Source organism: Protopterus annectens, chromosome 2.part0 (assembly GCF_019279795.1).
Source record: "Protopterus annectens isolate FY-2018-M chromosome 2.part0, PAN1.0, whole genome shotgun sequence".
Taxonomy (NCBI): Eukaryota; Metazoa; Chordata; order Ceratodontiformes; family Protopteridae; genus Protopterus; species Protopterus annectens.
The window spans coordinates 1,085,899,513-1,085,926,461 of record NC_056728.1 but is presented as its reverse complement, the minus strand read 5'-3'; the positions used below and the strand labels follow the sequence as shown (position 1 = coordinate 1,085,926,461).

Here is a 26,949-nt window from a genome sequence, read left to right as displayed (position 1 = left end):
TGTAAATACTCTGGGTGCAGTAGATAAGCCAAATGGCAATGCTGAGAATTGATAATGCTCTGGCCCTGCAAGAAATCTGAGGTATCTTCTGCAGCTGTGTCTGATAGGGACATGCAGGTATGCCTCCTTGAGGTCCAGAGTAATCAGCCAAGACCCCTTGCCCAGCATGGGAAGGAGTTGCTGTAGAGTCAGCATTTTGAACGTTGGTACTATGAGAAAAGTGTTTAATGCGGACAAATCCAGTATTGGTCTCCATTGAGTTTCTTTTCTTGGAACAAGGAACAGTCTTGAGTAAAACCCCTGGCCTTGTTCTTGTTGTGGAACTCTTTCTATTGCTTTGATCTGAGCAAGCAGAGAAATTTGCTTGATAGCCTCTGCCCTCTGGTTTTGTGGTAGGTTTGGCATGCCTTGTTTTCTTGGTAAGGTATGAAAGTGGAACCTGTAACCTTGGTCTATAATGTCCAAAATCCATTTGTCCTTTGTCAATCTGTGCCAATTGTCTGAAAACAGAGATAATTTTCCACCCAAGGGAGCTTCTATTTGCTCCTTGGTCAGTGGAAGTAGAGGAAAGTCATTGAGATTGTCCCTGTGGGGCAGGGAGACCCTGTGTCACTTCTTTGGTTTGCTGGTTGCCATTGTCGTCCCCTGTAAGAACCTCTGTATTGTCCTCTTCCTCGGCCACGCCTGCTTTTACCCCTTTGAAATCTTTCAGGATTAGGAAAGGACCAGTTTTTAGAAGGCCAATTCCTGCTGAATCTGGGTGGCTGAACCTGGAGGAAATCTTTGACCGTCTGAACTGATTTTGCTTTTTCCTCTATGGACTTTAACACATCTTTAGCATTAGTACCAAAAAGCTTGTTCTTTTCCAAAGGTGCATCAAGAAGTTTTGCCTTAACATGATCTGGCAGAGGTTGTTCTTTTAACCATGCATGTCTGAATGACCGCCCTGTCACAGCTGCCCTACATGAAGCTTCCAATGCATCATATCCACACTGCAGAAAGTGATTGCTGACTTGCTGAGAATTATGTACAGCTTCCTGCAAAGACTTCCTGTCTAAAGGTTCAGGAGAGGCCAATGTTTTCTGTAAATCATCTAACAGGTAATCCTGATATTGAAACATATGAAAGAGGCAATTCAGAGCTCTCATAGATAAAGTAGTGGAGGTGTAGACCTTTTTCCCCCATCTCTCTAATGACCTAGCTTCACTGTTGGAAGGCAAGGGATTTTTAGAGGTGAATGCTGAAACTCCTTTAGGTCCCTGAGAAATAGGTCTGCGGCCATAGTCATGATTTGTGTTTCAGGAGTAGGCTGAGGTAAGGCCTTAACAGTAAGGTGCTTGGTCTTGCTGGCTGCCTTAGCACGTGTGTAGGCCTTAATAGACATGGCCATAGGAGGCCTAGCAGCTCCACGTGCAGGAGTGACCTTATCTACAGCAATGGTCTCTGGCATTTCCTCGGTTACAGTATCCGGAGGAAAATGTATAACTGGCGTCGGTGTGGCCTCCGGTATCGGAGGTGTCGGTAAAGCGGTGTCTTCGGTTCGGAGCGGTGAAATAACAGTCTCAGGGGGAACCGGAGCACTCGCGGTAGGTTTTGTCGTGGAGTCGGTGGAAGACGCGGGCCAAGGATGTCGGTCCCGGTCTTTTCGTTTCTTAGGAGTCTGCGATGTCGGAAGTTCCGACGGCATTGTATAAGCAAATTTATCGCCGAAAAAATCTTCAGCGAACTCCGCCCGACGCCTAAGAGTGCGCTTATTGAAGGGAGCACAGGCGACACAGGCCAAGACGTTGTGGTCTGGGCCAAGGCAAGGAAGACAGTAAGAGTGGAAATCCTTATGAGGTATTTGTTTACCACAAGACAGACAATTGTTAACTTTTTCAGTAATTTCTGACATCGGCTGAGGCAAGAAAGGTCCCCAACGGGGTACTTAGCTTTTTTGATGACTTCGGATTCGAAGAATACAGGAGCTGACTGACCGGCACTTGCGAACTGCTTCTGCTTCGGGCACCGCGCGGCAAGAAAGACTGAAGAAAATGGCGTCGGCTGATGCTTATTATCCCTCAGCGCCTGACGCCGGAGAGAAATCGACATCAGACCGGACCCAGACTTTGGAATCCGGCCGACCGAGGGCTGCCTGAGGCAGGACAACCCATATGTTATGACTGCAGTTGCATTCTTGAAGGACATCTGGAGAATTAGTGAAATTGGGGGAAAAACATACAGAAGTCCCGGGGGCCAATCATGAAGAAGTGCGTCTCTCGGGGACTCTCCAGCAAGGGGGAATTAGCACAAAGTACATGCTGCATTTGCTGTTTATGGGAGAGGTGAGCAGATCACAGCAAAGCTGACCCCATCAACAAAAGATTTTCATCGCTAAGTTGGGATTGAGAGACCACTCATGAGGCAGAAGGATACACCTGCTCAATTTGTCATTTTCTGGAGGAGACTGCCCAAGGATAGGATCTGGTTCCCCCCGTTTGTTGATATATCAGAATACGGACAAGTTGTATGATTGGATAGCAACTGTCCCTGAAGGAAGGGCAGACTGAAATTCTTGCACCACTAAAAGCACTGCCTTCAGTTCTAGGACACTGATGTGCAAATTTGCCTCTTGTCAGGACCAAGTGCCTTGGCCAGTCTCCTCCAGAAAATGCCCCTCACCCTATCTGGGAAGCGTCCATGGTCATTACGGCCTTGGGCTGAGAGGGGGAGAAGGGACGGCTCCATAAATTTTCTTCTGGCTTCATCCACCAAGATAAATCCTTCTTGCAGAGATTTGTTATTAAGATTGGATGGGACATGGGGTGTGTTAGAATTGGCCATTGTGACGCTAGGAGCCACTGAAACAGCCTTATGTGATACCTCGCTAGGAGAACTAATGTTACTGTTGCTGCCATGGATCAGAGAAGTTGTAGTACCAGACAAGCAGAAACCTTGTCTTGGGAGAGGATCATTTGAAATTGCAATCTTAGCTTTAATAACCTGTGATGAGGAAGGAAGACCACACAGGCTATTGTATTTAGCCTTGCTCTGATGAATTCCAGGTCCTGCATGGGGGATAGTTGTGATATTTCTTTGTTGACTGAAATGCCTAAGGTTTTGGCAAGATGTAGAGCAGAGTCTATGGTGCAAATCAGCAAATGCCTGGAGGGAGCAGTGAGGAGCCAGTCATCTAGATATGGAAACACAAGGAATTCCTGTAGTCTCAAATGACTCAAATGAGCTGCTACAACTGCCATGTATTTGGTGAACACCGTGGGGGCTGTGGTGAGACCAAAGGGCAGTGCTTGAAACTGGTAATGATTGGCTCCTAGCCAGAAGCAGAAATATCTTCTAGAGTGCTTGTCCATTTTTATGTGGTAATACGCATCCTGAAGATCTACACAGCATATCCAACCGTCCTTCTCTAGAAAAGGAAGACTGAACCATGACCATCCAGAATTTTGTCTGTTGTACAAATTTGCTCAAAATGCTGAGATCCAAGATTGGCCTCCAGTCCCCTGTCTTTTTTGACACTAAAAAGAATCTTGAGTAGAATCCGGATCCTATCTCGTCTGGTGGGACTGCTTGGATGACGCTTTTTTTGAAGCAATTTTTGAACCGATAGGGCTGCTAGATCCCTCTGACCGGGTGGAACATCAGGGAATCACATTTGGGGTTGGGAAAAAGATTGAATGGAATGTGGTAACCTCTGGTGGTAATTGTCTGCAACCAGGAATCCAATGTTATTGTGAGCCAGGCTGAATGGTGCAGAGAAAATCTTCCAACTGCTTCCAGAGGTAAGCAATCTGGCCTCTGCTCAGAAGCACTGGTAGGGTTGTCCAGAAAAGGAATCTCTGGAACCCTGGTTACTTGGACCTCCTCTGCCCTGGGGGGGGGTCTGCCCTGTGGGGGGATTACTCGCCACATGTGTACCGAAATGGCCCTTGGGTCTTCTTGAAACCACATTTTTCCACTCCTCTGATTCCTAGAGTAAGGTCATTGTCAAGCAGAAAAATGTATGCCCACACCAGAAAGTGTCTTCCCATCCTTTTCACACCTGGCTAACGTGTCTCTAACTTTAGGGCCAAACAATGAAGTAGCAACTACAGGTGCATTGACAAAAGAAGACTAGAAGGGCTCCGCAAAATCACACAAGCGCATCCAGGCATGCTGCCTAATGGCAATGCCTGTACCTGCTGCTCTAGACATCCCTTTGGCTGTATGCACAATAAGCCACATGGATGAATTTGAGATAGACTCTAGGGTGGCAAGCTGAGAGGCAACCTTATCTTGAACCTCATCAGACATTGCTCCTGCTAAGGTGTCTGAAAGCTCAGTTATCAGATCCCTTTGGAGTCTAGTGAAGTGTGTCAAAAAATTCAAGGGCTGAATAGCGAAGGTCGATGAAGCAAAGACCCTCTTCCCAAATCTGTCCATCTTCCATGACTCTCGGTTAGGAGGATGGACAGTTGAACTTTCTTCGGCAAGTTCTTTTTTTGTGGCCACTGCTACCACTATGGCAGTCACTGCAATGCGGCTGATCCTCTGGGGCTGAAAGAAACTTGTCCGGTCTCTGGGGAATAGGCTCTATGGTGTCAGAAGCCTTCCACGCATGCTGAACGATCAATTTGATTAGTTCATCAGTGGGCAGGGTCACCCAAGAAGTAGATGGACAGGCATGAAAAGCTTGCAAGAAAACAGATTCCTCAGAAGATGGGTTTGAGATTTCCAATCACCCCCTCTGCTTTAATATTTCCAGGATGTCTGCAAAGGAGACATCTTCAGGGGGCTAATCGTGAGGACCCTTCCCCTTCATCGTAATCTGTATCCTCAGTTACTGATTCTTCTGGAGAATCCAGGTGCTTCCCCTTGCACGATCTCTTATAGGGTGGCTCCTCAAGGGGAAGCTCTGAGGAGAACTCCGAGGAGGTGGGACCCTGAACTAGGGTATCTTGCTGCTCTTGTGCCCGGTGTCCAGACGTAGTAGATTGTGGCATCTGCAAACCAGAAGGAACAAAAATATGGCACTCTGACATGGATGGAACCAACTGGGAGCCTGATGAGGCTAAAGCTCTCTCCATAATCTGGAAGGCAGGCCCGCCCAAAGAGGGATGGAAGCCCGAAACAAAGAAAGACAACCTCGGAACTGGGGTCACACCTCGCTCCAATGAGCCACCTCCGAGAGCAGGAGTCGAGAGAGGACTTGAAACTACCATTGTCCCGAGAACCACAGATGGCACCATAGAAACAACTGCAGCTAGTCCATGGATCTCGGTCCCATGGGTGCGACGGTTCCAAAGGAGCCAAAGACCACAGAGTAGATTCTGGTGCCAAGGTAAGATCCATTGGCATCGAGGCAATTGGCATCAGGAGCATGGAAGCAATGGGCTCCAAGACCTGGGAGGAGGTTGAAGGAGGAATATACGTAGGAGTCCTGGGAGAGGAAGGGAGGTCCGTGAGTGTGCAGGAAGGCCTCTGGCTGCCAGGAGCTGGTACACTAATATGACTACATACATCCAATTTTGATAGACTCATGAAAGAAACGGACTGACATTCCCAAAGGAGACTGTGGTCTGTCCACAAAGGGACTTAGCTGCTGACCAATAAAGAGGTCTATTGAAGGAGTATATCTAGTACGGGGAATACTTAAAATACTGATGTTCGGCACCATGGTCTGTTGTATAGAGGGAGAAGATGGAACTGAAAGGATAGATGTAGCTATTGCCGATGTCAGAGAGGTCGTCAGTGCCAAATTGGTTTGAGTAGGTTCAATAGTTAATGGCATCGATGCTGATTTAGTTGTCTTCAGTACTGGAGCAGAAGTTAGTGACATTTTTGGTATTTCTGACTTCAGTTCCAAAGAAACTGTCGAACCTGGGATTTTTGACATTTGGAGTCATGTACCTTAGGGGAAGATGGTACCGAATGGCTTTGTTTTTCTAACTCAGACTTCGGAGATTTTGAAGTCTCTGCCTCAGATAGAGCTTCACTAAAGGGACACTTTAACAATCCTTTAAGAATTAACTTGTTGCATCTCTCCACAAGAGTTTGGGTGCTAAAGCCCTTACAGATATCACAAGAAATTTCCAAATGAGGGACACCCAGACAATAGACGCAAGAACAATGCCCATCAGAACTGGGCATCTTTCTGCCACAGTCCTTACACTGTTTAAACACGGAGGTCCCTTTTTGTTTCTCTGTCATGTCATCTAGTTAGCGTACAAGACAAACACACAAACACTCGTAGAAGAAAAAGGGAAAAGACAGGTTAAAGAAGTAGATCAATTAAGTATAAAACATATAAATATATATATATATATTTTTTATTTATTTTTTGTTTTTCAAGATATACCAACTATGGTATATGTGGAATACCCAAACAGGTAAGGAAGGGAAGGAAAACAAGAGAAAAAATACCAACGATGGTATTAAAGGGTTACCAACGGTAAGAGGGAAGAAGAGGCATTTTATCAACAATGGTAAAAGCGAAATACTGTGAGGTAAAAACAGAGACAGAAAGCTCCAAAAGTGTCACTCACACAACAAAAGTCTCAAATGAAACTAAGTATTAAGGAATTAGAGAGTTTACAGTAGTATAATCAGAAAAATAAGAAACTTTTTAAGCACTTACCTGAGAGCATCGGCTGACATGTCCAGTTTTCTACACGGCAAATGAGATCTGAGGTAATGGAAAGGGAGTCAGTATGGGTAGACCCTTAGCTCGAGATTTTTTGGACGGCGCGACCTTTGTATAATGGCAGAGTTTGTTCTGAGGGATCGGAACTGAGCTCATCAGTCAAGAATGAATGAAGATTGACAACATCAGATTGTAGGGTATGAGCTGACAATTTCATTCAGTTAAACTGCTAAACACAAACAGCCTGCTCTAAATTACACACTATTTATGCTTAGCTGCTATTCATTGTAGGGGGACATGTTTCACAACAGCTTAGCTGCAGCCACACCTTGTGGTTAAGTGCAGCATTTTCCGACCCCAGATCTGAAGATAGCACCTACGTGGAACAAAGATGAAGACATGGAAATAAGAAGTTATGTACTCACCATAACATTCCATCTGAGTAGGTGACTTCATTTGTCTACAACCTTTGGGTTTTGGATCCGAACTCGGATCCGAGCCGGCAACTTATTCATAGTTTAGAGATCTGAGCTCCTAGCTCCTCCCCTTACCCATAATCCCCTGCCAACCCTGACTGACCTCAGATCAAGTTTGCCCATATACAAAAAAGCCGAAGGCTAATACATCCCGAAGGATATAATAGAAGGACATACAGGAACAAGAACATTTCTGAGGGCCAGGGGGAAGGATGGGGGATGGTTGCAGACAAATGAAGTCACCTACTCAAATGGAATGTTATGGTGAGTACATAACTTCTTAATCTGAAGTAGGTACTTCATTTGTCAGCAACCTTTGGGACAGAGTCCCCAGCTACCTGAATCTTGGGTGGCCATCATGGAAGGATGTTCCTGAGCACTGCAGAGCCAAAGGACGCTCTCCCTCTGGAGATAATGTCCAGCTCATAATGGCTGATAAAGGTATGAGATGAGGCCCAAGTGGCCGCGGAACAAATATCATCCAGTGGAACTCTAGATCTAAAGGCTGCAAAGGTAGATACAGAACGAGTAGAGTGCGCATGAATTCACTGAGGTGCAGGCCTCCCAGAAGTGTCATAGGCCAAGAGAATACACTGTGAGATCCATCATGATAAAGTGATCTTAGAGACAGATTTACCTAGGTTAAATTTGGAAAAGGAAATGAACAACTGGTCGGATTGCCTATGACCAGCAGTCCTGTGAATGTAGAAGCGCAGTTGTCTGTGCACATCTAAGGAGTGAAGTTTGTATTCTCCCTTGTTCTGATACTTAGGGAAGAAAACTGGTAGGTTAGTGGACTGATTGATATTGGCCTCTGAAGCCACCTTGGGATGAAAAAAAGGATTGGTCCTGAGGTACACTCTATCCTGATGAAAAGCCAAGTATGGGGGTTTCACACAGAGGGCCTGAAGCTCGGAAACTCTTTTTGCCGAAGTAATAGCGACTAGGAATGCCGTTTTCCCAAGAAAGGTACTTAAGATCGACTGAGGTAGCTGGTTCAAAAGGGGGAGCTGTCAAGGCCTGTAAAACTAGAGCTAAATCCCAAGGGGTACAATTTCCCTGATAGGAGGTCTGAGCAAGAAAGTACCCTTGAGAAAGGACTTGCACAATTTTGCTGTAATCAAGGGGCCGAATTCATGCCCCACATGGTAATAAGAAATAGCTGCTAGTTGAACCTTGACCGTAGAGCAGCTAGCCCCCTGATGGAAGAGACCTGTAAGGAACTCCAAGACAGACGGTAATGGGGCTGTGAAGGGGTCTAAGTTATTATTCTCTGCCCAGATGGAGAAGCGCTTCCACTTACTACGATAGACTTTCCTAGTGGAAGGTTTATGTGCTGCTACGAGAATGGCTTTAACCGGTGAAGAGATTCTGGGAGTCCTGACTAGGAGTGGGACTGGAGCAGCCACGCTGTCAGCTTGAGGTTGTCCAGATTCGGGATCGGGAGGTCTAGGGAATAAGATATTAGATCCGGGAGGGGATCTAGAATCCAAGGCGGATTTATCAGGTGAGACCACAGGTAGGGGAACCACGTTTGACGAGGCCAGAATGGGGCAATGAGGATCATCCTGCTCCCCAACTGACTGGCTTTCTGTATGAGTTTCAGCATCAGGGGCAGAGGAGGATAGGCATAAAGTAGACCGGGGGGCCAAGCATGCACCAGAGTGTCTCTCGAGGATTCCCCGACGGGGGGAAGTAGAGTGAAGTAATTGTTGCATTTCGTATTTGAGGGAGAGGCGAAGAGATCGCAACAGGGTTGCCCCCACACGGCAAAAATTTGCTTCGCTACCTGTGGGTTGAGAGACCACTCGTAAGGGGAAAGAAGGGTGTGGCTGAGTCTGTCTGCCAGTATGTTGGACCGTCCCAGAATGTGCGTTGCAATAAGAAAGCGGTTGGTAGAAATTGCCCATTCCCACACTCTCATGGCCTCTCGACAAAGAGAATAGGACCTGGTTCCCTCCTGTTTGTTGATGTACCAGACCACTGACATGTTGTCCATCTGTATAGCAATAGTCCCTACCGGAAGAAGGTTCTGTAGTGCTCGCAACGCCAATAGCACCACCCTCATCTCCAGGACATTGATATGCAAGGAGGTCTCTGTGTCATTCCATGTGCCTTGGACTGTCTTGCCTGCGCAATGCCCCCCCCACCCGAGGCGAGAGGCGTCCGTGGTCACCGTGGCAAGGGGAGTTGGTGTGGAGAAGGGACGTCCCATATGGAGATCTGGGGACTGGAGCCACCATACGAGAGCCATCCTGCACGCCTTGCTGATGGAAATAGGATGGTGCAGGGGGTAATGATGAAACTACCATTGGACTTGAAGGGTCCATTGCAGTACCCTCATGTTCAGATGAGCCAATGGCAGAAGAGTAATTGCTGCCGCCATGGAGCCTAGAGCCCTCAGGACCAATCCCGCCGGTGGAGCCATAGATTGGAGGATGGCCTGTACATGCAGCCTCAGGTTCTGAAGACGTTCCGTGGTCAGAAGTGCTAGGAGATTTCTTGTGTCCAATTTGGCCCCTATAAACTCTATCACCTGGGTAGAAGCAAGAGAGGATTTGTTCATGCTGATGGTGATGCCCAGCTGGGCGGCCAGCCGGAGGAAGTAGTCCCTCGCTGAGCAAAGTAGATGCCTTGTCAGGGCGGTCAGGAGCCAGTCGTCCAGGTATGGAAACACCTGCATTCCCTGGAGTCGCAGGTGGCCCGCTATCACTGCTAATACTTTGGTCAACACCCTGGGGGCTGTGGTGAGACCAAAGGGAAGGACCCTGAACTGGTAGTGACTGGCTCCTAGCCGGAAGCGGAGAAACCTCCTGGATCTTCTGTCCATAAGAATGTGGTAGTATGCATCCTTGAGGTCTATAGAGCACATCCAGTCGTTCTCTCGAAGTAGGGGGAGAATGGATTGAAGAGTGGCCATTCAGAATTTTTGTTTGGTTACCGACAGGTTCAGAAGGGAGAGGTCTAGGATTGGTCTCAAGTCCCCCGTCTTTTCTGGCACCAGAAAGAACCTGGAGTAAAACTCTAATCCGAGCTGGTCTGGGGGGACGGGTTGGATGGCTCCTTTTTCTAGCAGCTGCTGGATCTCTGCAGCTGCTGCCTCCCTCTGATCGGGTGGTACATCGGGGAGGCTTTTGGGTCTGGGGACATGAGATATGGGAATTTGGTACCCTCTGGATATGATATGAAGCACCCAGCAATCCGAAGTGATGGACTCCCAAGCTACCAGGTGCTTCGAGAAACGCCCCCCCGACTGCCTCCAGAGTGGAGCAGTCGGGCAACCCCTCAGGGTTGTTGCGTGGGTCAGTCAGAGAAAGGTTCTCTAAACCCAAAATTCTTCGGGCACCCTCTGCCTCTAGGGTGGCGTCCTCCCTGTCCTCCTCTGCCACGGAAGGACTGGTTGTCCGGAGCTAGCTGGGAATGTTGCGATTTCCGGAATCTTCTTCTGTCCCTTTTGGTTCTTGGAGAAGGACCTCTGGGGAGCAGAGAAGCGGACTCTGACGGCAGACAACACCTTCCTGTCCTTTTCGCTCTGGACTAAAGTGTCGCGAACGGTCTTGCCAAATAAGGCAGAACCATCAAAAGGGGCATTCGCAAATGACGCCTTAAAGGGTTCCACGAAGTCACAATGTCGGAGCCAGGCCTGGTGCCTCATGACTAGGCCTGCTCCGCTGGCTCTAGAGGCTCACTCTGTAGCATGGGACAACAACTGCATAGAGGTATTAGATATCGATCTTAGAGTGGCCATGCAAGTGGAGTACAATTGCTTGTCCTCCGCCGACATGGACTCCAGGGGGGAAGCAGCGTACTCTTTGATAAGGTCTCGCTGCATCCTTATAACGTGTGCCATATAGTTCAGAGACCTTACTGAGAAGGTCGCTGAACTAAAAACCCACTTCCCCAGGCGATCCATTGAGCGGGACTCTCTGCTCGGTGGATGGACCGAGGGACTCTCCTGAGCTAATTCCCTCTTGGTGGCTGCCACCGTCAACATGGCATCTACAGAAGGACCCTTGCTCCAGTGGGATCTGTCCGCAGGGGGGCTCAGAATTCGATCGGGGCATTTGGGAACTGGCTCCACAGTGTCCGGCTCCTTCCACTCCCTGGTGGTAATAAGGTCCACCAGGGGGTTGAGTGGAGGGGACACCCAAGAGGTAGACGGTCCTGCTTCGAATGCCTCCAGGAACACGGACTCGTCGGAGGAAGCCTTGGGGACAGACCACCCCCCCCTAATCCTGAGCATTTCCATGATGTCTCCAAAGGAGACATCTTCGGGGGGTGACCAAGGGGAGCCTTCCCCTTCATCCAAGTCCGTGTCTTCTGTTAAGGACTCGGGGGAGTCCACATGTTTCCTCTTATACTTGTGCTTATGAGGCACATCCTCGGGGGGGCTGTCCAAGGATGTCTCACCCACAACGACCTGTTCCAAGGGAACGACCTGAGACATCGAAGCAGGCTGTCCCTGAGGCCGGGTGATGGAAGCCTGACTCAGCAGAGAGGGAGTGCGGGGTGGAGCCGAAGCAAGGGCCAGGGGTCCAGATGCCCTCAACAGAGCCCTCTCCACTGCATCGAAGGCCGAGGGGGAGTCAGTCTCTCTGGGATCCGAAAGTCGACTCCCACTCGAATCCGATGGAGGGACTGAAACCGGAGCCTAGACCATCGGATCCGAAGGACCCACGTGCTCCAACCTGGATGGAGCCGAAGGCACACAGAATCCCACGGATCCGAGAGATCGGATCCTACAAGGAAGGACCCGACAGACTCGAGGGCAGAGTCGGATCCGAAGTACCCAGTACTGTCGGCGCCGACCCACCCGCGGCTCTAATGCTGCCCGGCTCCGTACACTCTGAACCCGAAAAGCGGGTCAGAGAAGGAGCTATCGGGGCAAAAAAAGGTGTTGGGCTCCCCCTGAAGGGGGGGGGGGGCATGAGCACTCCCATCTGCAGCTGGGCCTGGATGAACCTTCGCATCATCCGGTCCAAGTCCGCATCCGAAAGGCTGTAGGTAGATCTCGAAGAGGCCACCGAGGCAGGCCGGGAGTGCCGCCTCGATGACCTCGACGGAGATCGGGTCTCTTCCTCCTCAGGTCCTGAAGAAAAGCAGGGGGATCGGAGCCGAGGAGGAGGAGACCTGGAAGCCGTGGAGGGAGAAGCCCGCTTAACTGGGGGGGGGGGCAAAGCGGAGGCCTCGGCCCGCTGCTTGTGGTGCTTCTCCCTCCTGGCCTCCCTCTCCTCCGGCGCTTTAGTGGGAGTTTGAGTCCCAGCCGGGGGGAGGGAGGCAGGAGTGGCTGCCACAGAGGACTGTGGTGGCACCACGGGAGTACCAGAGGCCAAAGCCGGATCCGGGGGCAAAATTCCCGCCAGGATCAGCTTCGACCTACGGTCTTTCAGTGCCCTGGGGTTGAACCCTGCACAAATAGAACACCCAGAGGAGAGGTGTTCAACCCCAAGGCACCGAACACACAGAGTGTAGCCATCCGCTGGTGAAAGCTTATGGCCACACTCGGTGCACTTTGAGAAAATAGGCTTTGGGGCCTCCGACAAAGGTTTTTTTTTTTTTTTTAAGCAACAAAAAAAAAAGATTTAAAACTAAACTACCTCACACAGACCAGGCCCTAACACACAACAGTCCACACAAGCACTACGCACCAGCAAAGGAGAGGGAGGAATTACACTAAAAAGGGTACCTAACCACACACAACAGTTAACTACAAATAACAAGTGAGAAATAAGTATTTAACAAAAAAACTGTCACTTAACTACCACACGCCAGGAGCTCAGGAATCTAGAAGTGTACGCAAGAGCGGCAAACTAGATCTGAGGTCAGTCAGGGTCGGCAGGGGATTATGGGTAAGGGGAGGAGCTAGGAGCTCGGCTCTCTAAGCTAGGAATAAGTTGCCGGCTCGTATCCAAGTTCGGATCCAAGACCCAAAGGTTGCTGACAAATGAAGTACCTACTTCAGATGTATAGTTCTGGGTAAGTATACCTACATTAACAGTAGATACTCCAGCTATTAGTAGTCATATTATCAGTATATCGTATCATTAGGGTTGTTTTCTCATTTTCCTTATTTCCCCCAGGCAATACTGAAAAGAGTAGCTCCCTACCTTACAAGGTAGGTTTACACTCCAAAACAGGCAATATCAACCACTGTAGGCTTAACTATCAGTGCTAGAGAAGAAGAAACCTTGAATGTAAGTTAACAGTTCGAGAGGTCATGGCTTGAGGTAACTTTAGTTTGTGAGAAACAAAATTTTCAGCTTGGATTATGCTATATGGCAGGATAATAGGGAGAAGCTGGAAAAAAGGAAGGGAAAGAAAATCAAAGAAGAAAGAGAGAACTGAGATGTGATAATGTTTAATTTGGAACATATAGATGTTTGTTTCCAGTGACTCCTGGGATGAATTTATAGGATCCCATCCACTCATCTAACTGAAGTTTGAATGCCACGTGTTCCATGCTGTCTAATAGGCAGGGAAAGTTTGTTCCACAAGCGAGGGGGGGCCCAGATGCTGAATATATCCCCAAATCAGAACCACTTGATACTCCGGTGTAAATGTGAACTTTAGCATGGGTACTAATGGAGGAGTTCTTTTTTCAGTGAAGAGGAGGTGAGAGAGCTGTGTTTCACATAGCCTGGAAGGTGAGGCATAGATGACCTCTCAGGAGTCTACAGGATACAGAGAATGAGAACATTTTTTGTAGTCTACCCATATAAAAGTGGTTCTTTGAAACACTGAATTCTTTTGTTTATAAAACATCATGGTCTTTCAAGCTAGGAGAGTTGTTAAATTTATGCATACCAAACAGAACACTGTATTCTATAATGGGGTGAATCAGGGTAGTGCAAAGGGGAACTGAATGGAGTGTGACCTGGATGAGAACCCACAGCAGATGCCAGGAAAAAGATAGTAAGAGAGCTCATCATCTGTTTAAGGTCCTGAATCTCAGAATACAGTGCCAGTCTTAAACAGAATCCAATTTGTGTTGTATATGATGGAGTATTTTGGTGAGTCATTTGGACTTAGAAATGAATTACCTGTAAACTGAGGGAGGAGCTAGGCAGCATTCCTTTATTTAAAACAGAATGTAAAACATTCCAAGGTTTTCAAAAGAAAAGTCACGGAAACAGTTTCTGTCATAGAACAGGCTGCTGTATGGGAATAATTTCCCACTCTCCTAAGCTGCTCTTGATGTGTTCTACAAACCAGTGGCTCTCACCAAAATGTCTTATTTAGGTCACAAGCAACATTTAAATCATTGGATATAGTGGTTCTGATGCTGTTTGCTCTCTAGATGTGTAAAAGGTCCATCAGAGCTGGATCCGTGTATGCGCTACATGCTAGGCACAGATCGCTTCTCAGTAACCTGCTGGCGACAGAGTATTGAGGAAGGGCTTTAAGGCAATCTGCGCAGGACAATGTGTTTACACTCTGGATTCTCCTGACTGTTGCATATGTTCGGTCAGGTGAATGGTAAAGGGGGCATTATACTCAATAACAGTCTAATAAGGGACAAATAAAGTGGCACAATGACTTACTTGGACCTGGACACTATGCCCTTACTTATAAGCTGGGTGACATAAAATGATTTTCTTACTACCTTAGCCACATGTTGGTCAAGGGGCAGATTACAGTCTACATATTTTCCTGGATCACTGACTACTGGGGTCAACTCATAAGGTTGTCTTAACGATAGAGTGATTAGTCTGGCTGACAGTTTTCACAAAAAACACAAAGTCATTCTTTGGCATTGAATTTTAGTCTGTGATTTTGGTACTAGTCATTTGCCTGTGTTAGATACTCTTGTAAGAGTTTGTGCTGGGAGGGTATGTATGATAGCTCCCAATTTCTAGTCATCTATGAATTTGAACAAAGAGCTCTCCCATCTTGGTAAATACCATGTCCAGTACATTTGACCGTGTGGTGATTGTGCACACTATCTGGTCAAGGAGAACCCAGATAATATGCATACGTTTAGAAAGACTGCTGTTAAGCAACTGTTTTTTGATAACTCCAGAGCACAGTGACTTAGGCAACAGAAAGTAGAAAGGGTTTCTGCCAAACTTAGGGAACATATGAAAAGAAAAAAAATATCAATCACAGATCCCGTAGGGGTATTAGAGATATTTCAAAAATGTTATGAAAATTTGTATAAAGCAGAGAAGAGGGGAAATCAAGAAAAAGCACAAATGGAAATATTTATGGAAGACTTAAATATGCCAACATCTAAGGTAGATGAGACTCAACAATTGACAGTTAAGATAGGACAAGAGGAGATAAAAATGGTGACATATAACCAAAATGCAGTAAGATTAATTAGGAGGACAAGAGACAAACATTCCTCTCAACTGTGCAGATTTTCGCAGAATGTCCAGATCTTTGCCTCATATTTTTGGTCCAATTTTTGTAAAATTGTGGTTTTCTGGCAAACTGATAAAAATTGAAGTTAGAAAATAATGACGGACATTTGAGTTTCAGACTTCATACCCTTCAAAAAATTCATGCTAATGCAAAACATGTTATTCTATCAACTGTATAAGTTTGTAAGAGCAATATTTAAAAAGTGCCCCTATTTTTGGGCCTTTGTCCCACTTTTATATATAGCTTTGTCCAGATTTCTTGCTCTAAGCGTTTGAGAGGTATGGCAGGGGTGTCCTCTTTCCCCTTTGCTGTTTATGTCATACTTAGAACCACTGGCAAAGAAAATAGGGGACACAGAAATTCAAGGATATAACTGGTATAGTACTCAAGAAGACACTACTTTATTTGCAGATGATATTATTTTGTACATGGCAAAACCAGAAAAGGACATCTCAGCATTGTAGAACATTCTGAGATATAAAACTAATGAAGGCAAAACAAAGGCTATAACTGTAAACTATATACCCACATATGAAATGGTTCAGCAATACCCATATTTATGTACACATGATAAAATAAAGTATTTAGGAGAAACGGGTTAAAAAGGATTCTGTTATGGCAGCTAGGGATATGTGGGAAGAGACCAAACAAAATGATAATACAAAAACTGAGAAACTGGAAGCTCTTGCCTATGGATATTGATAGCAAGATACACGCATTAAAAATAATTTTAGTCCTTTTAGTTTTATACACGGGTCAAGCATACTTTTATCAACCAGAGTAGTAATTGTGAATAGTAATTAAAAAAAAGTTGAAGGATTTTCTTTGTGACAGGAAAAGGGCAATAGTCAAGTGGAATAAGTTGATCCTTCCAATAGAACAAGGAGGTTTAGGATTAACTGATTCAAAGGGACTTTTTAGAGCTACACAGTTAAGGCCCTTATGCATAACACAAGCATAAAGCTATAATTATAAAGTGGAAAGGGATGATGACAAAGCATTCAAGAAATAAAGGAAGAGTGTGAGTTTGGACACAGATCCTTAAGGGTAAATAACAGTCATACAGAATATTACATTCATAAAGTAGCAGAAAGTATACTAAAAACTAAGCCATTATGGGAATGGTAAAAAGAGATTTTGACAATAGGAATGACTATAAGTAGTGGTACAGAGAATAGTCAAGAGGGCTTGGCATTTACTGGAGGAAGCTGGCAAAGGAACCAAGGTACCGGTAACAAATAATTAGAGAGGGAAAAGTAACAGAATGGGAAGAGGCCAAGAAGACAGACAGACGGACTGCAGGCTAGAGACTGCTTTCCCTATCAGGGACTCATATCAGAGTATGAGCAAAGAGAAATGGATAGGGGAAACCCAAGTAAAAGACGTGCACTGGATGAGTTTTTAGTAGAATCTAGAAAAGAAACTGTTTTTTTTTTAAAAAAGCAGATTAGTAGGGCATACAAAATATTACACCATAACTATAGGAATCAATCACAGGAGGTCAGAACAGATTGGGAAGAGAGATTAGATGCGCAATTCACAAAAGACACCAATGGGAGGACATGTGTATGGCTTCCAAATATGCAACAAAATCTAGATAAGATTTTTAACATGAAATGTTTGCATAGGTACTTTTATACCCCAAGCAGACTCCACAAAGATTTTTTCCTCAGGTAGATGGCAAACATTGGAGGTGTTCATAGGTGTGTACTAGGCTAATAGCCCTGTAGCCTTTATAAGCCTAGCCCATAGAAGTACCCTGGCATTGTGCTGCCCGATGTTAGTTCCCAGTGTCTCTATCAAGTAGAGCCACTGGAGCGATCCCCGGGGTGTACTTTCTACTTCCCATACACTCATCTAGATTTCTCTTGAAGAGGGCCAGTGAGGTGCTCTGCTTGACATGTATGGGAAGTCTATTCCAGAGCATGGGCAGTTTCTGGGTTATGAACCTGTCCCTTCAGCATGTTCTGTTGATTGTGGTAATGAGGTTGAGGCCTCTGGAGTGTGTGGTGCGGAGGGATTGGGATTTCTTTAGATGTAACATTTCTAAGAGAGCTGGGTCAAACATGGCTTTGTAAGTCAAGCAGAGATCGCCCATTAGTAGATGATATGAGACAGAATAGCTGGAGTTTTTTGAGTCTGTCCCTGTAGGACATGTGTTTAAGGCCTAGGAGCCTCTTCGTGAGGTACTTTTGTGGCCTCTCCAGATTTTACAGGTGTTTAGTGAGGTACATGCCAAATGGGGCATTATACTCTATGACTGGTCTAATGAGAGAAGAGTAGAGAGAAATGATGACCTCTTTCTTCCTGGAAAGAAAACCCTTGGTAATGAGATGTGCCACATAGAAGGACTTTCTGACCACAGTGGCAATGTGGTGGTCAAAGGAGAGGTTGCTGTCAACCTGTGTCCCCAGATCTCTTATAATGCCTTCAGTGTTCATTGGACTCTCATCGATGTGTTAATTAGTGGGAACTGAGTTTTTCCATGACGACGCACTTTTTGGCACTAAGCTTAAGGCCATGGTTTCGACACTGGTCATTGGTCTCAATGAAGCCTTTCTGCATCACTTCTGGAGTTAATAATGGCTCCCAGCTTCCAGTCGTCTGCAAACTTGGTCAGCCAGGATCCCTCCGTCTTGGCCTGGACTTCTGAGAAGTACATGCCAAACAGGAGAGGACCAAGGACCAATCCCTGTGGGACTCCACTCATGATTAGCTTGCAGTCTGACTTAGAACCCACAGTGTGAAAGTAGCAGACTCCATCTGTGAGGCAACCCACCTAATGATATTGTTAATTTGCAACCCACCTAATGATATTGTTGTTGATGCCTAGTTTGGTGTGTTTATCAATAATTCCTGAGTGATGAATGGTATCAAAGGCTTTGGCCTTTTACCCTCATCCACAGCTCTGGTGACTGACTCAGAGAAGTCAACCAGGTTGAACAGGCATGATCTACCTTTCACAAAACCAAATTGCGTGGGATCTAGAGTTTGGAGATTGCCTATATCCTTGTTAATTAGGTCCATGATGATGCGCTCAATAGCCTTACATATCAGACTCGTCAGGCTAATAGGGTGATCATTTCCAGGATCTGTAGTCGCTCCTCCTTTATGGAGAGGGATGACTGTAGCAGTGCACCATTCAGTAGGGACATAGCCTAAGGTTAGGCTGTGAGTGAACAGGGCCACATACGTGTCACTGGTAATTGGGAATAAAGAGGTTCCTTAGAGCTTACGCTCTTGGAGTGTAATGAGCTGGCAAACTAAAAATTCCCTACAAAGTACTATGTAAAGAATACTTTGTGTGCAAATGAGTCTTACTAAGGAAATCATTTTTTTGAGCTATGATATGGTATCTGAATTGACAAGACATTCTGTAATAAGACCTTGTTAAGTTTAATTTTGGTGACTGACAAAAAAGCAATTAATGGAACATGGAAATCAAAGTCTAAGCTAACCATAGTTGCAGTAGTCAATATTGTAGCAGCGATAAAAGAACAGGAAGTAGGATCTTTAGAAAAAAGTAGGAGTAAATTACACAGAAAAAATGGAAATTGTGGGAACAATTCATGCAGAAAAATGATTTGGAGAAGGAATGTGATTTAAAAGAAGGCAAGAATTGAAAAATTCATCTAATGTTGGTTTAAATATATTTTACAGAGCAATATATGCGCTGTATACTGTTTGTACATGTGAACTTGCTAACATGGTTTGATTACTTTTATATAAATGTAGGTTTGCCTTTATTACAAGTTATAATTCGCTAAAGGTGTTTACAACAAATAAAGGGTATTTGTGTTAATAATTTCCAGGAATTGCTCTGCATGCAAGTATGAAGCAGTGTAAGTTTCTTAAAGTCTCCTATAAATAAGATATTTGGTTTAATGGTGAGTGCCTCCAGTAAGTCTAGGTACAAGCTATGGGATTCCAGGGATATAAAGGTTGACCTATAGCTCTCTAAGATAAGGTATGGGTCTTTGTCTACGGTGATTTGTACATGGATAAACTCCAGGGCATCCTCCTATTTAGCCAACATAGATTTATCTTGTTGCTAATATAGACTGAGAGCCAACCAGCTTTTGCCCCTGTCTGTGCATCTGTTGGTCTAAATATGTGGTAGGCATTTAAACCATATCTCAGTAACAGCACAGATGTCTATATTCTCCAGAGTGAAGACAGCTTGTAGGGTGCAGAGTTTCTTGTTTAAGCTCCTAGCACTGAGCAATTAACACCTTTAGCTTTGTTTGGGTTTTATTTGTTACGCTGGTACATCAATTTGGCATTGCCTAAAAAAGCCTCTAAGGGAGTGGATAAAATTTTAGCTAATACTTGTAAGCCTATGGTAGACTGGTGCAGAACATCCTTTGAAAAGCAATGTGGTTTGTTATCCATATACTCCCATGCTGACAAATACTGATTCCTCCTGGAAAGACACCAGGAACTAAGCCAATTACTGAAGTCAATTGACTTTTGTTCATACTGTTGCATCATCTCTATTGAACATAGAATGTTATTCAATGCAAGGCACCTACCTGCCTGAGACACATAACCAGAGAGATCAACAAAGTCTCCCTTCATATAGTCTAGGAAGTATGCTTCAGGTCATACATTACCATGGAATCGTACTTGTACCTGGCTCCAGGTAAGCAACTAAAAAGAAGTTATAACTTACCATAACATTACATCTCTGTTGTTGATCTTCTTCCATTCATCACAAATGGGTCGGTTCTGAGCCCCTTGGAACCATGCCTGCCGAATACCAAACTCGAGTACACCATAAAATCATCCACAATAAAATCATCCAAGGCTAACTTCGAAAGAAAAATAGCCAAGGATTCGAAAGATAACCACAAAGCCTTCTTTAGCTATGTCAAGAATCTAAGTGGCAACTCACTGATATGCTCTGAGGTAGTGCAAAATAGCACAAAATATACTGAACCTACTGATATTGCCAACATCCTTGCAGATCGATTCAGTGCAAACTTCATCTCCCTCTCACCTTCAAAAGGGACCACAATAATACTGGAAAAGTGTAGTGTCCCGGAAAACACAGAAGCACAGGTAAAAACAGCCCTTTCAAAAGCCAAAAACACAGCATCAATGGGGTCAGATGGTGTCCCAGGCTGCGTCTTGCACAAACTACAGAACGAACTAACCCCCCACCTAAACACACTGTTACACCTCAGCCTCTCCACAGGCTACGTGCCCATAGATTAGTGCACAATGGTTATTCCGCTCCACAAAGGAGGGGCCACAACTGACCCTGGTAACTATTGCCCCATAAGGCTGACTAGCCTGGTCTGCAAGGCTATGGAGTGCATCATCAAGGAACTCATTAACAAAGACATTGGGAACCTCCAAACACTTGACCCGACCCAGTTCGGCTTTGTTAAGGGCAGATCATGCCTAATACACCTGGATGACTTCTTCGAGACAGTCACCAAGGCCATAGACGAGGGAAAGGTGGTTCACACAGTCTATCTTAATCTCGCCAAGGCGTTCAACACCATTCCTCATTTGAGTATTATAGAAAAACTCACCAGCCTGAACATAAACCCCTACGTCACAAGATGAGTTGCCAACTGGCTTACAGACAGAACTCACACGGTAAGAATAGCGGGCTCCAGGTCCAACTATAAACCAGTCAGAAGTGGTGTCCCGCAAGGCTCGGTTCTGGGACCCCTACGGTTCGGCATATATTTCTCAGAAGTACAGGCAAGCACAGGAGGACTATGGCTAACCAAGTTTGCAGATGACTGCAAACTGGGAGCCATAATTGACTCTCCGGCTGACACGGACATCCTTCAAAAAGGCCTTACTGAGACAGACACCTGGTGTCAAGGTCATGGCCTCAAGCTAAATGCCAAAAAATGCATAGTCATCCCGTTTGGGAAAAACAAAACACCCACGAATTACCACATAGGTGGCAGCCCCCTTAATACAGAAGAGGTAATAAGAGATCTGGGGACCCAGGTAGATAGTAATCTCTCCTTTAACAATCATATTGCCAAAGTAGTTAGGAAATCCTTCTATGTGGCCCATCTAATTACTAAGAGGTTCGCATCTAGAAATAAAGAGGTTATAGTTCCCACCTACTTGTCACCCATCAGACCCAACATAGAGTACAATGCCCCATTTGGGATGTAGCTCACAAGACACTTCCAACAGCTGGAAATACCACAAAAGCACCTCACCAAGAGGATTACTGGCCTCAAAGATATGTCCTATGCAGCCTGACTGAAAAAACTCCGGCTGTACTCAGTGATATATCTCTTACTCAGAGGTGATCTCTGCCTGACTTACAAAGCCATGTCCAACTCAGAATTGATGGACATGCTCCACCTAAAGAAATCCAAGTCACTGCGAGCCACTCGCTCTAGTGAGCTAATCCTCACCACAACAATAAACAGAACATGCTGGAGGGATAGATTCCTGTCACAGAGACTCCCCATGCTTTGGAACAAAATTCCTAACTACATTAGGCAGAGCCCCTTACTAACACTCTTCAAGAGAAGCCTTGACAAGTGGATGAGTAACAGAAAATACACCCCTGGGATCACTTCATTGGCTCTGCTTGACAGAGGCTCAGTTAATTAATCAATGGGGCGGCGAAAGCCGACATACTCTGGCTAGGCTTATACATGCCCTCGGGCAGATAGCCTAGTACCTACCTATGAGCCTATAAAAAACTCTCGAGCTAAGCTTCTACCCCCAATGCCCTTCTCCCTGTTACCTCAGATCAAGTTTGCATAAGACATATAGAAATAAAGCAGAGGCCATTTCTGCGCAAAAACCCTGACACACCACAAGGATCCAGAGATCCACCAGGAGCCTTTGGTGGGGGATGGAGGGTGAGGTGTGATGAATGGAAGAACAACAACACAGATGGAACATTACGGTAAGACATAACTTCTTTATCTGATGTTGTTAATCTTTTTTCCGTTCATCACTCATGGGAAAGAATCCCAAGCTACCTGAGAAACCTGGGTGGCCCTTATGGAAGAACATTCCTGAGCACCATTGAGTCAAAGGCCGCTCTTCCCCTGGAGACCATATCCAACTTGTAATGTTTGATGAAAGTGTGTGGTTTAGCCCAAATGGCTGCTGCGCAAATGTCGTCCATAGAGGCTCTGGAGTGAAAGGCTACAAAGGATGCTATAGCTCTACTTGAATGTGCTTTGATATTGTGAGGTCTAGGCTCGTTTGCACATGAATATGAAAAAGAAATACAATCTCTAAGCCACTTTGATAAGGTGACTTTTGAAACAGCATATCCCATTTTTGGACCAGAGAAGGAAATGAAAAGCTGGTCTGTCTTGTGCATAGATTTAGTCCTGTCTAGGTAAAAACATAGTTGCCTATGTACGTCCAAGGAGTGTAGGCAGTATTCTCCTTTATTCGAATAGTTCAGGAAAAACAATGGGAGCTCGATGGATTGGTTCACAGAAAAATCAAAAACCACTTTGGAGAGAAAAGATGGATTAGTACATAGAGATACTCTATCTTTATGAAATATTAAGTATGGTCTCTTGATGCATAAGGCCTGTAATTCTGAGATCCATCTAGCTGAAGTGACAGCTACTAAAAAGAGAAATTTGCATGAGAGAAATTTGAGATCACATTTTGCAACAGGCTCAAAGGGGGGTTGAGACAGTGACTGCAATACAAGGGACAGATTCCACGTCTCTAAGGGATGCCTAATTGGAGGTCTGCTGTGAAACACTCCTTTGAGAAAGGTTTTGCATAGGGGAATGGACATAAGTGGAAATTTTTATTTATTTATTTTATTTATTTTATTTATTTTATTTATTTTACATTTGTTAACCGGTATAGTCCGACTGGATATATGTCCATTTTCAGCGGAGGCCCGGGGAGAAAAGCTCCAAGAGTAGTTCATTGCAACAAATAAGAAAAATGCAAAAAATCAACAAACAATTTGGTTAACAGAAAAGTAAGAGATACAATTTGCTAAGGATATCATTTACAAGAAGTAGACAGCCAAAAACTATTAAATTTGTAGTTATTTGTACTATGTGATACTATCCTATGAGATTATTAGTTAGATGAAGGACATAGGTCACTAATGTATATATAGGTGTAGGAATTAGACAGGCTTAGTACAGTAGCAAGACCTTTTTGAGCCTAGGTATAGTTTGAGTTTGGATTTGAAGTGAGACAGGGAAGAAATTGAGGTTAACTCAGGGGGTAATAGGTTCCAGGCCTTACCTAGGGAGTTTGACAGGAGGGAGTCGCCAGCTTGGTTGTTGGTTTTATAGGTCTGGATGAGGACCTTGTTGGAGGAGGATTGTAATACAAGGTGATTAGGGGTTTGAGTGAGGGAGTGTTATCAGGGGAGTAAATGATTTTGTGGCCTATGATCAGTTGGTTGTATACAGACTAGGAAGTTCAAGCCATCCAAGCTGAGTTAGGTTAATGCAGTGATGTGTCCTAAAAGGGAGGCCGGTGGCAAATCTGGCAATGTGATTATAACAGGTGGAAAGTTTATTTAGATTGGACTTGTTGTTATTTAGAAGGAGAGGTGACCTTGGCTAGGAGTTAAAGTTCTTTAATCTATACAGTGGACCTAGTTTTTGTTAATGGTTTTGATTAGGTGGTTAACGCATTATTTTAAGTGGGTGTCAATGGTGACACCTAGGCGTTTAGTGGAAGGGTCAGGAGAGATAATTGGATTTAATTATGAAGTTGATGGGGGTGGACTTTAGTGTAGGTAAGAATATAAGCATTTTGGTCTTTTGGGGTTTAGTAGTAAGCGGTGATTGGATAACCAGTCTTCTACAGTGTTAAAGGTAGTTTGAGTCTTTAGCTGTAACTCAGTAGGGGCGTGGCTGAACATATCAAAGTTGAGTCATCTGCATATTGAATGCAGTTGACATTAGGAATGGCAGTGTGTAGATCATTTATGAAGATGGAGAATAACAGAGGGCCTAGAATAGACCCTTGGGACACCCAGGTTAGTTGGTAATAAGGTGGACAGTTTTGAGTGCCAGAGTACAGCTTGTTGTCTACCATTTAGGTAGGATTCAACCATTGAAGAGATTTGGGTTCTAAACAGAGTGGTCTTAGTGAGTGGATTAACAGTTGGTGATCCACCATGTCAAAAGCTTTGGATAGATCCAGGAATAGGGAGAGATGGAATTTATGGTGTCTGAGAAGGCTAATAGGGCTGTGGTGGTACTATGGTGAGGTCTCAAGAGATGGTTGTTAATTAAATGGTTCATGAATTGCTTTTGGATACATTTTTCCATTATTTTGGCTAGGGGGATGACATAAGAGATTTTCCAGATATTGGGAATTGCAGCTTCAGGAAATTGGAAATTGCTGCTAAATGGACTCATATGGTAGAGGCTGATGCTCCTTTTTCAAAGAACTCAGATAGGTATTAAAGGATGACAGAGACCAGAGTTGCAAAGAGATCTAGCATCTGTTCTTTAGACCATAGAGAAAACCTTTTCCATTTATCTCTATAAATTTTTCTGGTGGATGGTTTATGGGAAGCCAGAATAATATCATGAACAGGTGATGAAAGGGCTTCCTGCCTGGCGACTAATGAAGTGGAGAAAACAAGCCGTCAGCTTGAGACTGGACAGATTTGGGTGAGTCAACCCCTGGGGGTGAGAAATCAAGTCTGGACGAGTGTCCAGGATCCATGGAGGCTGTAACAGATGAGGCCAGAGGAAGGGGAACCACACTTGACAAGGCTAGAATGGGGTAATGAGAATCAGCTTGCATCTCAATCGAGTAGCTTTCTTTAAGAAGAGAGGTATCAAGGGAATTGGAGGATATGCATAGAGGAGACTCGTGGGCCAGTCGTGAGTCAGAGCCTCTCTGGCGGAAAAAGGTTAAAGTAGCTGCTGCATTTGTTGTTCGTAGGGGAGGCGAAGAGTTCGCAGCAGGGCTGACCCCATGGGCGGAAAATTTCTGCCGTCACTTTGGGATTGAGGGACCACTCGTGTGGAAGGAGAACGCATCTGCTCAACCTGTCCACAATCACGTTGGAACTCCCTGGCATGTGTGTTGCTATTAGAAAGTGGTTGGAAGCTATTGCCCAGTGCCAAATTTTCATGCACTCTCGACGCAGGGGGTAGGATTTGGTTCCTCCTTGTTTGTTGATGTACCAGACTACTGACATAATGTAATACCTGCAATGCTAAATGTCAGTCCACCCTATCAGGGAAGCATCCATGGTCACAGCAGCGTTGGGTTGATGGGGCTGAAAGGGTCGACACCAAAGTTCTGCATCTGGCCTCATCCACCAAAGGAGATCTTGCTTGCAAGAGCACCTGCGAGTTTAGGAGGTGAAGATTTGCAAACCACTGGGACAATAGGAGCCATAGTAACAGTCTCATGTATAACCTTGCCAGAGAAACTATTGGGATGGCTGCAGCCATGGACCCCAGAGCCTGGAGAACTTCCCTTGCTGACATCTTCTTTTGACAGATTATCACATGCACTTGCAATCTTAACCTCTGCAACCTGTGAGTTGGGAAAGATAACAGACAGGATCGAGCATCAAAAACTGCCCCTATAAATTCCAGCGGTTGGGTAGGTTCTAAGTTGGATTTCTCCCCGTGTACAGTGATTCCCTGGGACTCTGCTAGTGAAAGGGTGTATCGGAGGGCCATAGTTAGAAGACACATGGTGGGAGCAGAGAGGAGTCAATCGTCCAAATATGGAAACACCTGAAATCCTTGAAGTCTCATATGAGCTGTCACTACTGCTAGATATTTCGTGAACACTCTAGGGGCTGTCGAGAGACCGAATGGCAGGGCTAGGAACTGGTAATGACTGGCTACTAGCCAGAAGTGAAGGAGACTCCTGGAGCATTTCTCCATTTTGATGTGGTAATATGCATCACGGGTCTATCAAGCACATCCAAACATCCTCGCTTAAAAAAGGAAGAAAGGATTGAATAGTGACCATGTGGAACTTGGTTTGCACAACTGATTTGTTTAAGTGGCTGAGATCCAGGATGGGTTTCCAATCCCTGGTCTTTTTTGGCACTAAAAAGAATCTTGAGTAAAACCCGGACCCACATAGGTCTGGAAGGACTGGTTGGATGACTCATTTTTGACACAATTTTGTTATCTCTGAAGCCGCTTATTCCCTTTGACTGGGTGGAACATCGGGAAGGTTTTTTGTAGGTTTTGGACAGGAGGTTAGAGGGATGTAGTAGCCTCTGGAGATTATTCTCTGCACCCATTGATCGTTTGTAATAAGAGTGACAGGCAGTTTGGAGCAGAGAAAAACGAGCCTTGACTGCTTCCAGAGGAAAGCAATCGGGCAACACTTCAGGAGCTGACATCTAAACACTAAAATCCCTTCAACAACGTAAAAACAAACTCAAGCAAACACCGCCAACTCAGGAAACCAGGATGCCAGCACAATCCACTATCGGAGTATTTCCAATGAGTCAAGACGACCAAACTCAATTAAAATAAATAAAGAAATTTTTAAAGAAATTTTATTAAG

The 26,949-nt window shown here is 45.1% G+C and overlaps 1 protein-coding gene across 1 annotated transcript in view; it reads right to left on the bottom strand.

Moving 5' to 3' along the window:
• The window catches only part of CNTLN (centlein), a 3,122,808-nt gene that overhangs the window by 2,862,858 nt on the left and 233,001 nt on the right, over nucleotides 1-26,949 (bottom strand). The window lies entirely within an intron of this gene.